Here is a 6000-nt window from a genome sequence, read left to right as displayed (position 1 = left end):
CTGTTTTCCATGCAGAAAAGTATCGCGCGCGTGCCCGATATTCCTCATATTCAATTTAAAAGGACGAGAAAACGGTACCCGGCGAAACTTGGATCGGCGAAAACAAAAGGAAATTTTCGGGAAATCATCCTGGGACCCCCCTAAAGATGTCCAGACATGGAGGATCACTATGGGTACCCATGTTTTGCAGGCATAAGGGAAGTCAGGTTTTTAAATAGCAGCGGTAGGTGAATAAATGCCGCTTTGAAGAAGGTGATGCAGAAGAGCATTTAGCAAAATTGTTTGGGAAAAATAAGTATGCCCAGCAAATTTGGGGTACATGAAAATGGGTGCAAGCATATTTTTAAGTCTCTAAAATGATTTTTAAAAATTCTTAAAAATGCACCTGCTGCTACTCCCTGCAATGAAGAAAACACCTGCCACATACTTTGGAACCCCTCTGAATTTATTATCGCTATTTTAAAAGTGTGTTCCCTCATTATTTATTTTTACCCCCAAAATGAAAGTTAATTTTTGGGGTGTCCCTATTTTTTTTTTCTCTTTTTTTACATACATTACTTTTAGGGGACATTCCCAGGGATGCAGACTATTTTTTTTTAAGCTTGCACCCCTAAACCCTAATTCTGCACTTTTTTTCGCCAGCTAAAGGCTGACAAAAAATTATCCCCGTTTATTTACATTGACTTTTCGCACCGGTAAAAAGTCTTGGTAATTTAATATACGAGAAATTTGACAATAGGCGAAAATGACGTCATCGGCGATAAATTATCTCCAATAACGGCTCTTCGCCTCAAATTGAATATGGCCCTAAGTCTTTTTCAAGTGGTGGATGTTTGCCTATACATGTGGAACATTGTTACAACTTTCCAATTTGCTACTGACATCAATTCCGTGCAGCCTAGAAGCTGCTGCAGTGCTGGAGATTCATCAGTGGTCCCTCTGGGAAGCCCTCAACTCAAGTTCAGTGTTTTTTTGACAACTACAAGAGTAGTAATTTATGATCTTGGGACAATAGGGTATGGAATCCTTATTTACATAAGGTGCTTATTAGAGTCTTTATATACGGATGATCACCTTTGATATATTGTTACGGTTCACGCACGGTTGTGTAAGAACTCTAGAGCAAGGGAGAGGATCTTCCACCAATAACAGCCAACCGCTGTTCCCTTAGTGAATTATTTACACACCGGTACTTAGGTGGCTGCCTGGATTTATGCCTCCAGCAGTGGAGGCTTACACAACCGGCGAGAGACTGATGGACTGCTGACCAGGACAAGACAGGACGGTGATGTGGCAGTCCTTCCACAACTGGCTAATTGGAGTGAGGCTGCAGGTAATGGTATTAAAACAGGTGCAATGGATAGGATACAACAGCAGCGACAGGTAATGGGTCTCAGGAATGTCCAGGGACAGGGATGCAGCTGGATAGTCAGGTAATGATTGGCACGACAATACTAATTGCTGCAGGGCAGGAGCGACCTGGACTGATATGTTGCAGGATTACAGATAAGCCTGGACTGGACAAAACAAGAATAGACTATGACAAGACTGACAAAAAGCAGACAAGAACTAGACGGACAAAAAATAGACACAAGGTACTAGATGACCTTGAGGCCATGGGGCAGTTTAGACAACCTGGTTGCGGTTTTGAGAGCGAGGTGACACTTTGCTGAGTTGCAGCCTTTGGGCCGAGATGCGGCTTTGAGAGCCGGGTAATATTTGACTAGGAAGCAGCCTATGGGCTGAGGTGCAGCTATGACAGCCGAGATGAGATGCAGGCTATGATGCGGCTGTGGTGCGGCTATGACAGACGAGATTAGATGCAGCCTATGATGCGGCCTTGCGGGCAGTGGTGCCGCTATGACAGCCGAGATGAGATGCAGGCTGAGGTGTGTCTGGCGCAATATGGCAGACAGGTGAACTCAGGCACAACAGGAACATAGCCAGGAAGCAGGCTGACATGGCTTGGCTGGACTCTGGAATGAAAGTGCAACAGGCAGTAGCAGAGTATATTCCACAGGCTAATACTAAACAGACAGATAGGTCCAGGACACTGGAACTGTGGAACTTGGGGAGACCGGCAAAAGTTCAGACTTCAGAAAGACATGCATATACTGGTTGTCATACAGTATAACCGGCATGGAAAGCAAGGCTGGCTGAAACTTAAAGGAAGCAGGGTCCAATCAGAACAATTCCAGTAGAGTGATTACTAATCAAAGGCATGTGTGTACCTGCTCTGCAGAGAGACAGCTAGTTACTTAGTGAATACATAAAACAACACACACAGACAGAAATGAATGACAGGCCATGAATGGACACAGACAAGACAGGATTTCTAGCTTCCTGCAAAAAGCCAGAACAAGGACAGGACATGATGCAGTATCCCAGTAACAACTATGACTGGGAACTGCTACCAAGATGATTTGCTAACCGCAAATCCTAACATATATATTATTAATTTTCTGTATTTGAATGTATATGCAATTGTGGTGAGTTTTTTAGTTTTTTATTTGTTTTTAAATACATGCTGTAGCTACAACTGATATTATAATAATATTAGCTGTTTATCTACATATGGTCTGAACTATATGAATAAATAAGTATTACTTATACAATTGTGTTTCCTATTACCTTACTTGAAGCGCTGTGTATTTTTATACAAACCGTTGGCGGATGCTCCAGAAGGTATTCATGTATGTATATTTAGATACAACGTAGATTTGTATGAACTAATTGTCCATCAGCTGTTACCCTGCCCCCTGAGAGGAGGGGTTGCCTCAAAATGCATTTGTGGAAAGGCTAAGGTACATTGTGTTGACAGGAGACCTATCATCTGTAGTGTGGCAGTCCGGACTATTCTCCCCCTCCAGGATATATGTTTTTCCAACTTCTTCTGTATACCAGTGAAAAGTGCTGTGTTCATTGTTGTTTTAATCCCATTTAGTTATAATAAAATTGTTTGCATTCATTCCAACTCCTGATGCAATCCAATATTTATTTAATTTAACATACCCCTTGATGCCTCACGGATAAAAGGGAAGGAGAGCAGTGAGGAGGATAAGGAATAGGTTCTGAAAGTTTAAAAGAAACCTTTATGAATATGGCTCTACACAGTACATTGTGAGTAGGGTATGCCCTTTTTTTCTGGAATTTCCCATACGGGTTTTACAATCCTTTTACAGACACATATATTGATATTAACTAATAGTGTTTAAAGCTACCTTTATGGAGGGCTACCTTTGTTAATCAGAGTGAGTATGGTATGACAAATTAGGTTTGAAATAATGGTGGAGGATATAGTCACTTATCTTTAACTATATCCTTGAAGATACTATATGATAATTTTTTCAAGACATACTGTACTACACCATTGGTTCTCCATTTCTTCTCTACCCTCTCCAAGGAATATTGGACAGAGGAATTTCACCTTTGAGGAGAATTTGGACATATAAAGGGTCAGGTTCCAAGTTACATGAAGGATATAAATTTAACCTGAACTGTTACTACTGCCAGACTATTGACAATTAGCATTTATTTATTCATTTGGTATTGTTTGTGTTTATTATTTTGTGATATGTGCACCTTATGGTAGGTAAAGCACAGTAGGAAGATAGCTTATATTTTGTATTTATATTATGGTCCTGTGGTGGATGACCCACCTTTGATATTTCCTTATTGCAACCACCTGAGTGTGCAGCGGTCCTCTATATTTTTTGTCTTTGCTTCCAGTGGATGGATTTGGATGAAAACTTCACAGAGATGTGGCAATTGGTCTGGGATGCCTAATAGAGTGGTTGGGGTCCCAGTCTGACCACACTGCAGAGTGTGCTGGGCAGAACTTTGACCCAGGGGCCCTATTCTGGGCCTTCTAAAATGTAATAACTTGAAGATTTAAACCCAGGCAATGTCGGATAGTTATTTTTATAAAATTTTTTATTATTTTACAATACTATCAATCCAGCACCATTACTCCTATCCTCTTAGTATATTTAAATGACCTATGTAGTCAGGCTCAAAGTATGTCCTGAATATTTTTTTTCTCCATGTGGAATGTCTCGAAAACTACTCTGCCACAAATATTGGGAAGCAGTACAACATACTTGGAGTATTACGTGAGTGCAAATTGCTTCTATGTATATATATATATATATATATATTATACTAAAGGGTTCTTGGGTGCACCAGATGGAATGGGTAGTTCAGTTCAAATCCTGACTCAGGAAGCCCGACAGGACTAGATCCTGACTAGGCTGGTAAGTACCTTGACTCTCCCTCTCTCCCCTAACCCTCCTTTAGTGATGCCTAACCCTAAGACTCCCAGTAGGGTGCCTAACCCTAAGTTCCCCTCCAGGGAGTGCTTAAATCTAATCCTCCCTTCCTGCACCCTAAACATAACATTCCTGGGGGTGGTGCCTAATCCTAACCTCCCCCAGTGGTACCTATCTTCCATAGTTCACTCAATTACACAATTACTATCTGACAGGAGAGCAGAGCACATGTGAAGAGGTCCATTTGAGTCCATAAGAAAGAATTGCTGGTCTGGTCGATTTGGGAATTGTGATTGATCAGAAGCCTTGAATAAATTCTGGAGGCATTTTTATGAGGAAAAACGTGGAATCCCACTATAAAATACACCTTGAGGAAGTCACTAAAGATGAAACATGTTGGGTGAACACTGCTACTGTGACCCAAAGGTTGATGACTTAGTGTCCATGGCTCATACCCCTAAGGGGGGAGGATAGAAAGTCCATAATATCCAACCACATTAGGCCACATTTGCTTTGTATAAGGCTGATTTATGGATTTTATTAATGTGTTAAAATGTTTAAAGGAATTGCTATAGTGATTGTGTAATTGGGTGGTCTCTGGTAGAAAGGTCTCTGGGTAAAATGAAGAAGACTTAGGCCTCTATTTACTACAATCCGCACATTGAATGCAGATTGTTGTGTGATATTATCGACTTCGCATTGCAAATTCAGGCAATATCACAGGGATTTACTACATATCCCTTGCAGGGGCAGAGCTTGCAATAAAGCTCTGTCCCTGCGAATCCCCTCCGCACACTAGTCACGGTATTTTCGCAAAAATATACTGTGACAAAGTGCCCGCACATGTGCAAACCGGCCGCCGCTGCTACCCCCCATTGCTAAGCTCCACCCCCATCGCTTAGCCCTGCCCCTGGTGCTAAGCCCCACCCCCGTGATCGTGGATCCCCCTCCCCCCATGATCCCCCCTCTCCCTTAATTACACTTACCTGCATGATCTGGGCCTCCGGTGATGTCCTCCATGCCTCTGATTAGGTGATCTCCCATACTGCACTGGGACATGATCACCTGATGACCAGTGCACTATGGGAGAGCAGCTGACTGGAGGGGAGACATCACTGGAGGCCCGATCACCGTTCCATGGAGTCAGGTAAGTAAAACCTTTTTTTGACAATTTTTTTTCTTTTTTTTTACAGTAATCAGCTTGCGGTCTGTTTAGACCACACAGCTGATTACTGGGACCGGCTCCTGGCTCTGCTCTGCCTTTTAGAGCAGAGCAGGAGTCCGGTAACTGGGGGAGACCCTGGATAACGCCACCTCCAGGTGGCGTTATTATCACAGGGCTTTTCCCGATATTTTTTTACAATTTATTTTAGTAACTTTGGCCAGATCGCATTTCCCATTACAATTATGAGAAATGCGATCTAATTACTAAAAATAAGTGATACTTAGGGGTTGAAGTACATTTTTACGAATTCTACTCCAATTGCCCTGTAATAACTATAGGTGATACTAAAATAATGTGAAAGGGTGTGAAAGCACCCTTTTTCACATTATTTTAGTAAAAATAATGTTAATAAATAGAGCCCTTAATCAGAAATCTTCTCTATTGGGTATATTAATTAAAGGAATATTAAGAAAGAGATATTACTGAAGTCAATAGAGATATATAAAGGAGTAGTATCTGTCGCACCCAAGAACCCTCTAGTATGTTTTGTGTATTGGTCCATAGCTG

The sequence above is a fragment of the Taudactylus pleione genome, unplaced genomic scaffold, assembly GCF_031769625.1.
Source record: "Taudactylus pleione unplaced genomic scaffold, aTauple2 ptg000007l, whole genome shotgun sequence".
Lineage (NCBI taxonomy): Eukaryota > Metazoa > Chordata > Amphibia > Anura > Myobatrachidae > Taudactylus > Taudactylus pleione.
Note: the sequence above shows the minus strand (reverse complement) of the source record.